The sequence below is a fragment of the Danio aesculapii genome, chromosome 20 (genome assembly GCF_903798145.1).
Source record: "Danio aesculapii chromosome 20, fDanAes4.1, whole genome shotgun sequence".
Lineage (NCBI taxonomy): Eukaryota > Metazoa > Chordata > Actinopteri > Cypriniformes > Danionidae > Danio > Danio aesculapii.
This window is the reverse complement of record NC_079454.1, coordinates 6153329-6166236: the sequence shown is the minus strand read 5'-3', so window position 1 is coordinate 6166236 and position 12908 is coordinate 6153329.

Below are 12908 nucleotides of genomic sequence, written 5' to 3'. Positions count from 1 at the left end.
AAAGAATGTACTGTGAAAAATATTTATTGTTTTTTTAGAGAGAAAGTTTTTAAAGAACCAACAGCAAACAAATACTGGAAGGAAAAATACAATGTAAAAGCAAACGAAATATGGGGAAACATGAAAGGAAGGTATGTAGAAACAAAAGTCGCATGTCTAGAATTTTTAATAAGGCACAAGGCAATCTTTTCAGATGTCATTTTAAACAATATAGGGATGGAACAAAGTGGAATGTGTAAAGTATGTCAAAAAGAAGAAGAGGGTTTTTTACACGTTTTTATATTGTCAAGAATTGGAAAGTTTTTTAAAAGATTGTAAAGTTTTAATTAAAGGACTACTTGGAGACTGGGATGAAAATGAAACAGAATGGAGCAGAGTATTGATGTTGGGATGGAATAAGAAAAATGAAAATAAGAAAATTGTCAACCTATGTATCATGCTGATGAAGAATGCAATGTGGGAAAGGAGAATTGTGTCAAAAAAAGAGAAAATTGTGATGGATGTATGGACAATTTTAAGGAGGAAAATGGAAGGATATAAAGGACAAACTGTATATATATTATAAAAACGAGACCAATTTAAATGAACTGCACAAAATTTTGACGGACAAAGCATGTCAAATTTTTCAAGAAATGAACTGGAATATTCCACAGTTTTAATGTTTTGATTCCAAATGATATTTTAATGTGTATTGTATTATGCTTTACCGTGTGAAATTGTAATTGAAATTATTTTAATAAAAAAAAAAGGTGCCAGATCCCAGGTATATTAACCTTCCTTTGTAATGAGGATAATTGGATCAAAACCCACTATTGATTTAAGTGTTTTTAGATTGATTGGACTAGAAAAAATTGAGATGATTCAAATGTTTTTAATGTTGCAATTGCGTTTTGAAATTTGCCTAAATGGAGGCTTTAGTTATGGAGTGCACTACACAAAAGTATGAAATCTGGCGGTATGGCTGAATGGTCTAAAGCAGGCATGGGCAAACTTGATCCTCGAGGGCCGGTGTCCCTGCAGAGTTTTGCTCCAACACTAATCAAACACACCTGAACACCCTAATTAGTGTCTTCAAGATCACTAGAAAGCTACAAGCAGGTGTGTTTGATTAGGGTTTGCCCATCCCTGGTCTAAAGTGTCTGACACAAAGGGTTTCTCATTACTTGTCTGGTAATGAGACTTCAGGTCTGCAGATGGAGGTGTGGATTCAAATCCCTCTTCAGACTTAAGTGTATTTAGGTTAATCAGACTACAAAAAAATCAATGGACAAATTTCAAAGGTTTTTAATTTTGCAGTTGTGCTCTGAAATTTGCCTCAATTGAGGTTTTAGTTTTGGAATGGACTACCCCAAAGGAAGAAAGGTTTCAGAATGGCCAAGTGAGCAAAGGTGCCAGGCTAAAGATGCTTCAACCTTGTCAGATAATGAGAATTCTGCTCTCAAAATGGAGGTGTGGATTCAAGTCTCACTTATGACAATGGTTTTTGATGAGTTTATACATTGCTTAGTTTAGAAAAGGAACTGGACATAAATCAAAGTTTAGAATTTTTCTACTGCTGCTCTCTGAAATTAGCCACAATGGAAGCTTTATTTATGGACTGAACTACATCATGTTAAATGATCTGATGTCAGAATGGACAAGTGGTCCAAAGCGCCAAACTCAAGGTTATTCAACCTTCTCAGGTTGACTAAGTGGTTCATATTCAACAAAAATGCTGCACTACACTACACTATAGCTTACTTTTCTCTAACAATGTCAGAAACTTTGCATTAGTAGAACTTCTTGTGAGATTATAATTCTTATGAGTTGCTTGATGCGTCTCTCAGTTGCTAGCTGCTTTGGATAAAAGCATCAGCTATTTGACTAAATGTAAAAGATAACTTTAGAACTTATTCCAAAATAATCCCTTGCTTGAATTATGAGTTTTTCTTAAATTCTCAATTCAGCTAAAATCCTAAGGGCTCAGATGTACTCATTTTCCTGTAGTGCTTGCTCATTTGTACATGTAGGTTCAACCGCTTTCTCTGTGGTGTGAGGATCCCCTTTCAAATCCCTTTATCCCTTTTTTATTCCAACAATGGCAGCTCAGTGTCAATGGGACTGTTCCAAAATAACCCCAGAAAGTGAAGTAGAGTGCTGTACGTTTTTATTATGAGCCTGTAAAAGACGTCAGTCAAGTACACCTCTCAGTGGGGCTCTGCCACACTCAGTTTAAGAAGCGGAGGGAGACAATGTCAGACTCCCTGCAGGCGACAGAAATCCAACGGTTTAATTTTCTTTAAGTAGGCCCAGTCATGCAAGGACGCACACACAGATCAATCCTGCAAATAAATAAATGTGTTTAATGTCCACATAAAGCGCACACACTTGATTTGATTAAAGTTTTGATTGATTAAAATCTAATTGATTTATTGATTCATTCGTTTGTTCAAATTAATAATTTATTCATATACATACATACTTCCATACATACATACATACACACATACATACATACATACATACACACATACATACATACAACAGTTATTCTTTTTAGTTCTCGAATCTGCATACAACTGTGTGATATTCTACTAGTATTAGAACTGTTCCACCCATGTATATTACCTATGTGTTGCTTGTTTGTATGCCAATCAGAGGACTAATCTCATAATAGTTTGACAAATACTGCAGCTGTTGTACTACATACTGTATATTTGAAACTTTATTAGGCAAGACTGTATGTGTTTAGATTGCAAATATGGGGTTTAATAATAGGGATATAGTGCATTTTACAATGTGTGTTGATGAATTTTGCATTTGGAACTTCCTGTACATTGATGCCTGGCAAGTTTTCATTGGCAACTTAAAGCACTCCATTGAATAACACTTATTCTGGAGTCTTATGGATGTCTGTATCGTGGCTTATTGTGAAATATGTGAGATAGCTAAAGCAATTTTATAGCAATCATCTGTTATTTGGTTCATAGGAAATAGATTTGATTTAAAGAGCCCCTATTATGCATTATAAAATGTCATATTTTGGTTTTGGGATCTCTAACAACAGGTTGATATGCTTTCAAGAAATTCAAAATTTTCTTAAAATGTTCATTTTTTAGCTAATTTTCACAACAACTCCCATATGATTTATTCAGTAATTCATACATTTTTTTCAAACCCCTCCTTTACTTGACGCTAATCTGTGGTGATTGGTTGTCTGCATTCAGCATGAAGCTGAAAGAAACCATGGTGGAGATTATATGTGTGAGCCCAATGCAGGAATGCATTAAAACAATGCTGTTATACACCACCATATTGCTCTATTCTTAACCATAACCATAAGTATTAATATGACTTACATTTGGAAAATTGGCTATTTAAAAATGGACTGCTTTACGCCTGTGTAAGAACAGCTGATTGTGGCCATAGCAATGAGCTCAGAAAAACATTTAAACCAGTATAAGAAGCACCATATGGCACGCTTTACTTATATAAGAATATAGCTAACCAGAGAGATACAGTACAAGCTATGTGGCACAACAACCGTTTTTTCCATGCTTACAATGGCAATAAAATCTTTAATATAGATCCCATTGTATGTCAAGATTCTGAAATTGTATGCAAGTAAAGACTTTGTAGCATTGCAAATGAAATACACAGGCATATCACCCTGTTGCCCAGGACTGGTTACTCACTGAAGCTAAAGCAGGCCTGTGTTTGGTCAATACCTGAATGGGAGACCACATGTGAAAACTAGATTGCTGTTGGATGTGGTGTTAGAAAGGCCAGCAGGGGGTGCTCAACCTGTGGTCTGTGTGAGTCCTAATGGCCCAGTAAAAGTGAAGGGGACACCATACTGTCAGTTGGCGCTGTTTTTCAGAAGTAATGTTAAACTGAGGTCCTGATTTATGTAAAAGTAGGGGTGTGACCTGGCATTGCCCATCATGGCCTCCCAATCAAATTGGCTCTATCACTGTCTCTCCACTCCACCTATCTCTGGTGTGCGGTGAGCGCACTAGCGCTGTTGTCCTGTGGATGCTGCACACTGGTGGTGGTGTAGAGAGAGACCCCCTCTCTATTTTTGTACCTCTTCCCCTTAGCCCTTGAAACAGAGTGTGAAGATGAAGGGCTTCAAAATATACCCCTGAGAAATGGGACAGCACTACAACACCTGCACCGTCATCATATGTCATCATGATCTCTGACATCATATGAGATCAACGAAAGCGACTGCAAGTTATTCCAGTAGCTTTATTTTTGCAACGATATTATGTTATCATGACGATATAATGTGGCAATAAGATTGTAACTGGACTGTGAATTTACATTGTGGCCATATTCATCTATTTTAACACAAGAAAACAACATTAACTTTATAGCAGATACTTTAAAAAGGTCATTCTCAGCCACTAGACACTAGTTCTGACAGGGTATTCGAGTGTCATCGAGTGACAGAATGTGAAAGTATGTTGTGGGACTACTATACAGGAGTAACTATTTGGCATTATAGATGTTGGTTTTTATTTTAACGTTTTTTTAAAGCATGACAGTAAAACAGCAACGCGGTTATGAATTAAAATCTATGCTTGTTTGTTGTAAAAATTCGTAATAATGACCAAAAAAATACCAATTTGTGCATCTCCTTACTGTGTGCAGCCATGCTGCTGTTGTAGATGGTGTATTTTGGGATGTTTTTGTACCCCTTGGTTTCGAGTGTGGTCCTTAAAAATGTCATTCCCCTTAGCCCTACGTTTTCAAGCTAAACAAAATTGGGACACCTCTACCACTTCACATGAATGCGCAAAATGAGGGGTAGGGGTAAGGAGAAAGATAAGAGGTAGAATTAGGATTGGGCCTAAAAATAATAGTAAAGCTCTCCTCAACAAAACAATCATTGATATCACTTGTGTCCATACCACTTCAGGTGCTTATCTTTATTTTTCAACTCTTGATCCAGTATCACGAACCCAGGATCCCAAAATGAGTGACAACTGTCCCAGTAGTCATGTTATAACTCCTAATCTGTTATGTCAGCCAAAGAGACTTATCATCACTATGAACAGGCACAACATTGTCCTCTCATAGCCCTTCTCCACATCCATTGTGACTTTGTCCCAATCCTGAAGATTCCCTTCTTAGCCAAGCCTGGATGAAGTTACACTCACATGCATTCCAGTGGTCTGAAGCCACAGGGGTCTCTATCAGGGTCTGTCTGTCTGCCGGCCATCTGCCGTGTGCTTGTGTTTGTGGTAATAATAGAAGGTTAAGTGTGTGATGATGCAGGGATGAATCTCTGGAGCTGGGATGAGAATGAGAGGCATCTCTGAGGGTAGAAAGCCAGGATATTTTGGACGGACTGGCCAAGGGTTTTTCAGGTTCCAGTTTCAAGGCTGTCTCCTCCTCATAGCACAGAAACCTTACACCACATGAACTGACTTAATGTGACTCAGCTACTCAACTTCACATACGACCTTAGTGGGTTAGGTATTCAAGACTGGGAGGTCATTGTTTTGTTTGAATCTATGAGGTTTGTTGCTGTTGGTTGATTGTTAAAGGGCACCTATGATGAAAATCATCTCTTTTAAGGTGTTTGGACAGAACTGAGTGAAGGTATAGTGTACCCACAGTCATATTAGGGTGATAAAAACACAATAAGTCTCTTTTTTAAAACTTCCTGATGTTAAAATAGCATCCAAATGCCTCCCATTTTAAGGCCAAACGCAACTTGACGTAGTAGTGCGGTTTCCCTGTTCACCAAATTGATTGACTGCTGGGTATTAACATGTCTCTGTAGTAACGCGTATAATCATATCAACAAGACAGAATGTGTGCAAAGCAACCAGGAATAAATGATCTTCAGTTTACTAACATCATCAAATGTGATCAAGAGTGAGTTTTACAGGTTTAAAGAGTTCACGCTTAGTTGATGATAGATTATAAGCAAGTTTAGCATGCTGTCCTGGGAGATAGCCCTGAGCTCAAAAGGTCCTTGAGCCCTGGGCTCCCTCCCGTTTGCAGGGCGAGAGGGAAGCTTTTTATCCCCTTGATAAAAATGATGACTAAACTGATGACTAAAATGGTTGCTATGAAGAGATATGCTGTTGGATGAGAGTCTGACTGTAGTGCTAAATTTAGATTGATCAATTAACTTGTAGTGCATGTTTTCGGAATGTCGGAGGAAACCGTAAAATTGCTGTATTTCAACTTTCAAATGTTTCTTTAGCAAATCCCTTGTAAGGGGCACAACAATTGCATGTGTGGCATAAACTCTTCCTAATAAGCATTTCTTACCATTTTGCTGTCTTGTTAAAAACAACATTTTGGCACCTCTTGGGTTTTACAGTGCGCATGTGTGGTGTTGCGTGTAAGTAAGCTGTGTCAAACACTTAGCAGCTGTTCTTTAAATCACCACCCCCCTAAACACAAACACATACTAACCAAATCAAACTGAAAGGAACAGGAAACACCAGGGAGTCGATGTCTAAAAAACAGTTGTTCTGTCCTGATTTAAGTCCTTCACAAATGACGGCAGATGAAACAACACTAGAAAGAAGATTTTAAGCACAAGGGTGTTTCTAAACAAATCTCAGGACTGCTGGACCACACAGGACAGAAAACTTCTCAAGACACCTGGAGCCTGGAAGAATGTGTTTATTTTGTTAACATAATTCACACTTTAAAATTATCATTCTCCGAAGATACATTCACGCTAGTTAAATTGTTCAATGTATTGTGCATTTACAATTGAAAAACCATACATACTTCTCAAAAAATAAGGGGAACACTTAAACAACACAATGTAAATCCAAGTGTTCCCCTAAATTTTTTAGCAGTATAAAACATAGCTAACATTAAAGCCATTTAAGCCTTCTGTTGGTGTATATATGGAAATTAGTATTAGGGTAACGCATTACAAGTAACGTGAGTTACATAATATTATTACTTTTCTAAGTAATAAGTAGGACCACATGGAATCTGCACGCGCAGAATTCCGCAGATTTTTAGCCCGTCATGGATTCTGTTTATTTACTTGAGTAAATGTGTGTAAATCTGTATTTTAATCAGTTTTTAAATTAATTTCAGTAATATAACTGACTAATATGAAAATATTCATATGAATAATTTACAAAATAGTTTGTAAGGTAATATTTTCTGTCTTTTAGTAGATAAATTATATAAGAGATTATATTATATAAGAGATATATTAGTTTTTATATCATTTATTAAGTTTTTAGTTATGATTCTCCCAAAATCATTCCATATAAATTCACAGATTTTTCTCTGCAGAAATAGCAAAAAATGCCCGCAGATTCTGTCTGGCCCTAATGAGTGAAGTAACATTATTTTTTAAAAATAAGTAATAATTAAGTAACTTTTTTGAAAAATGTAAGGCGAGTTACATGTGTAACTTTGTAGTTTAATTAGCTTTTAAAAAAAAATGCTGAATTAATTATAAAGTAGTCACAATGAATAATGCAGTCAATGAGAGAATGTGTTCATTATTTTGAGCGCATCGAAGAAAAGGAAAAGGGCATTGTCTCAATAGAGAGTGATTTTAGTTTACTTGTACAAATAGTACAAGAGTAGCTAACAGGTTGCTTTAAATCTTCAATAATCTGTACATATGGAATGTATAGCTCTGGGGTCAGAAAGATCACAGATAACATTATTCAAAAAAAAAAATTGTATGTGTTTTTTAAAGGTAAATGTAGGTGTAGGTTATACAGTGCGTTGTTATTAGCAGAGCTCCTCTATTTAAAAAAGAAGGGAAAAAAACTACTTCTCAAAGACATAAAGCCTCAGCCAGGTAATAAAAAGTAATACAAAAGTAACATACACTCAAAAAAAAATTTTTTTTTGTTGCTTGTTCAAACTACATATTTAAAATGAGCTAAAACAACTCAATTCTTGAGATTTCGTTGGGACAACTTAATTGTTTTATGTCCAATTCACTTAAATTTGTAAAAGCAAACAAGTTAAGTTAATTCCTTCATGCTGTCTTAACACAAATTGATTGTGTGTAACCCAGCATTTTTTTACAGTGTGATGCATTACTTTCTATAAAATGTAACTAAGGGTGCACTCACATTAGGTACAGTTGCTTTGAAGCATGCCAAAGCGCGATTGTCCCCCATCCCCTCTCCCCATCAGCCTGCACTCACATTGCTCTTTTTTACCTACCAGACCTGAGCACGCTTACATCATCAATGATGCGACTGTTCAGTTTAACAGGAAGAGAAGCACTCTCGCTCAACACAGTGGAGATTTCTTTATTTCAATCGTTTTGTAGTATTTGTAGTCGTTTGGGATGCAGTGGCACGCAGTCAAACACTTTGCCAAACAGATCCCCACTTTTAACGCTCATAAATTATCATGAAAGTCCTCATGCTGCAGGTATGAGGAGGTTTCCTGAAGGTGCAGCTGACGTGGAGCGAGGGGTTTGCGTCTTTAATAAACGTAGAACAATGCTATCATGGTAACATGAGCTTGGGTTTCTGGTTTCCGCATATGCATAAATTAAAGTCATTAGATGTTTTCACCTTCAAAACGTCAACATCTATCTTAAAGAAGTGCATGCTGGTTTCAAATTGTGTCCTATTTGAGACTGTGCCAAAGCCATGCCACTGTTTTCATAATAATTAAAACATAATAAGCTGTGTGTTTAACTCATCCATTATCAGTGGTGTAAAGTACTGAATTACAAATACTCAAACTACTGTAATTGAGTTGTTTTTCTCAGGAATTGTAATTTACTAAGTAGTTTTAAAAATGTGTACTTTGAGTACATTTTTAGTGCAGTATTAGTACTTTTACTTCACTATTTTCCTTCAAACTGCAGTCACTCCTTTATTGTTTCTTGTCTATGGGGATTGGCTAAAGTAGAAAAATCTGTCTTGAGATTCCTGTCCAATCAAATCGCACATAGAAAGTAAATTGAATCATAATGAACAACCTCCACCTTTTTAACCACATACAAAAATGTCCAAGAGGATGTCCAAAATCTTTACACGCAATGACTGTTTATAGACTGGATGTCACTGATGTGAAAATGAAGGATGTCGACTGTATGATGACTGAAATTATCAAAAGCCTTAAACAATAACTGAATGGAATGAATGAAGAATGGAAGGAAGGGCTGAATGAAGAAAGGGCCGAATGAGGAATGGAAGGAAGGACCGAACTAATGAAGGAAGGACCAAATGAATGGAGGAAGGGATTCAGGAAGAACTGAACAACTAATTAAGGAATGGAAGAAAGGGAAGAAGGAAGGAAGAAAGGAAGGAAGGAAGGAACAAACAGAAGGAAGGAAAGGAAGAACGAAGGACGAAACAAACGGAAAGAAACGAAGGAAGGGATGAACAAACGAATGAAGGAAGGAAGCAAGGAAGAACAAGGGAGGAACAAACGGAAAAACTAAGGAAGGAACGAACAAGACGAATGAGGGAAGGAAGGAAGGAAGGAATATAGGAAGATTACTAAATGCACTACAGATGTTATGTTTACACATGCACAAACTGCATGTAAACGCATCAACTTTTCACAGCATAATACTCACTACTCGCTAAACTCTTTAGTACTCTTAAATGGGCTTCTTTTTACTAATACTTTGAGTTATATTTACAAAAGATACTTTACTCTACTTGCACTACAATTTTGGCAAGTAATGGTACTTTTACTTGAGTATAATTTTCAGTACTGTCAATTATCCTCTCATGCTGTTTCAGATGCATTTGGGTCAAGAGAGTGATGTTTGCACTATATTATAGAGGACAAAATTGTCAATATGCTTTCACTGACAGAAAACTTTACCCAAATGTTTTTGTTTGTATAGTGGTATTTGAACTGTTCTAACTTGTAGTGATGAATTGAATAGTTTACAATGTGGAAAGAAAGAAATATTTTAATTAGTCTGCAGTCTTGTGTTCACTTGTGGGAATGTGTTCGTGCACTTTAACAATATCTTCTTGAAAAAACTATACCCACACTATATCATTATTAGTGAATTAGAAACACTATACGAAATGTTAATAAAGGCGCACAAGGGCTACTGTATGTTTGTCACCAACTGCAGTGACGCACATATCTATATCATGCATATCTACACCACAGCGGAGAGTAGAAGAGCAGCAAGGGTGGGACAGGTTTTCCTGTGGAGCTGGCAGAAGTTCAACTCTCCACACACAGAGCGAGATCTGCTTTCAGTGTGCCACTATGAATGTCTGGCTCTAATCCAGCCTTGACACAGACCACTCAATCCATCACAACTACACCTCTGGCCTTTATGTACTGCAGTTATTGTTCACCAACAACTATGTGAAGTTCTTGTGTTGAACTGCTATCAAATGCATTTATTTGCATCCCCCTCTCTTGGGGATATATCTTTGATCTCGAACACATGTAAATATAGCTGAGTGTAATGTAAATTATTGAGTTGTTATGAATGATGAGAGAGCTTAGTGACATGCTCACGTTATAAATATGTAATCAGCTATTTTGAAATGTGAATGGACAATGTCAGGTCAGTGCTCACTACAAATACTGGATATCTGATAAGCCTTTTATCTGGCGTGCATGATGAATGCACTCACTAGATTTTTAGTAAACTGGTGAATGAAATGCACGAGCTACATTTGTATGACAATAATATAGCCAAAAAACAGTTTCTGGCATTTTGAAATATGTCTTCAAAAACTGAAATTGACCAAATATGATGCATTGTGTATGCCAGGCCAGTATTTGGGCGCTGTCACAGTACTTAGCTAACAGTAACTCTAGGGAAATGACTTCAGCTGTTTGCCACTTGTGTCTGTAGTCAGTGTCTAAAATTTTTGTCTCCACTGTTGGATATAATGTTAAGTTATTCAACACTTTGCTGATGAAGTAATATGAAACACTTGAGCAACATCACTACACTCCGATTGTTACCGACTCGGTCCCAGTCATTCCCCTCGCTGGCCAGCAGAGGTCACCATCGCCGGACTTTTAAGCATTACATCATCCATCTAAACTGATTGTGCACACACCTGAATTGAATTCAGTTAACGACCCACGCTTCCTATATAAGCCACTCTCAAACACCAGTTCATTGCGAAGTCTTGTTTAGCCCCGGCCAGCATTACTGAGCGGTCTTACCTATCTGATCTTCTGAGAACAACCCTGGACTGTTTCTGACTCTGAGTTGCCTTCTGCCTGCCCACGACCCTTGCTTTATACACGGACTCTGAACCACGCTGCCTGCCCTCGACCCAAGCCTGTCTAACTGATTCTGAACCACACCGCCTGCCACTGATCTATGCCTGGTAAATCACTCTGTGTCTGTCAGCCGCCAGCCCCAAGACCATTACTGATTACTGGTGATGTGTGTTCGCACTTTAGTGCGTACTGGATGTTTGTTTGACTGTGACTAATAAATAGTGCCTAATGGATCCCTCCGTGTCAGTCTCCGCGTTACACCGATATTGTTGTGTATGCTTGTTTATTCTTGCCTTATATCTAAACATAGGCTTTGCACACACATGATTTCAGAATTTTCAAATACTTTTGTTTTGTTTACATGGACACAACAAATTTATGGCTTTTCAGTCCCAACAAAGTTTTATTTATTTTTTTTTTTGTAAAAGAACCATCGTAATAACGTATAAACGTGTGTGTGTGTGTGTGTGTGTGTGTGTGTATATATATATTTGTAGTTTGAACAACCCCTCAGGCCATCTACATGTTCAAAAGGTATGGTAATTTTATATATATATATAGAAATGGAAGGAAGCAAGGAAATTTTTACAGTATGTCTGAACATTTTTTTTTTCTTCTGGAAAAAGTCTTTGTTTTATTTCGGCTAGAATTAAGGTTAATATTATTAGCCCCTTTAAATTAAATTTTTTCAATAGTCTACAGAACAAACCATCGTCATACAGTAACATGCCTAATTACCCTAACTTGCCTAGTTAACCTAATTAACCTAGTTGATCGGGCACCCCTCTGTGGTTGCCTAATTATGTGCTCTTTCCTTAAAAGAGCAGATCACAATGAAATGCCATTTGGTTTCTAGTGAAAGCTAGACAAATCAGTGTAGCAGTATTGAGATGTGTGAAATTAAATATAAACTGAAAAATTGGCTATGCAAAAGTTTGGGCACCCTCTCTTTTGTGTGCATTTTAAAACCTGTAGTCACTTAATGCTGATTGATTACAACACAAATTTGAGTTGAGTGAAGCTACGGTTACACCGGGCTTTGTGTGTGCGAAATTCTGTCGTGCGGCGCTGCGAAAAGGGGCGAGATTAAACCAGATAATTAGACATTAAAAAAAGCCAGCGATTGCTCCATGTTTTAAATTTCTGTCCAGAGAGGTCATGTTTTGATCCTCGATTGGTCTCACGTGGTCAAGTAATGCGATTCCGCAGGTCAGAGTTCACCAAGCGTGAATTTTGCACCGCAGCAACATGCGAAACTTGAAGCATGACCTTGCGTTTCCGGTCTGACGCATTTGCGTACGTATAAATAGAAGTATATGGGAGCAAAAGCCCAGTGTGACCGCAGCTTAAAGCTAGTTGTGCTTCTCCTTATTATGAACCAAAAAGTAGCAACATGTGAACCTCAAAAGAACTTCCTAATGACCTAAAAACTAGGAGAATTCATCAACGTGAATTAGGAGAAGGATGCAAAAAGCTATCACTACCGTGGCAGAGAAAGCTTAACGTGCTGCAATTCAAGAAAGCACATGCCATTACAAAAAAACACCAGCAAATAAAGAAACGACCTTCATCAATTTGACAGCACAGGTGTTGCAAATTGGTCACAACACGAACAACTGAAGAAACGCGCAGCAAATTGGTGACAACACTTGCAAATATCTACGTATCACAACGGAAATGTTTCTAGGGGACCCAAAAACATGACTGACCCTGCTGAGATCTGGATGTGTTATTAT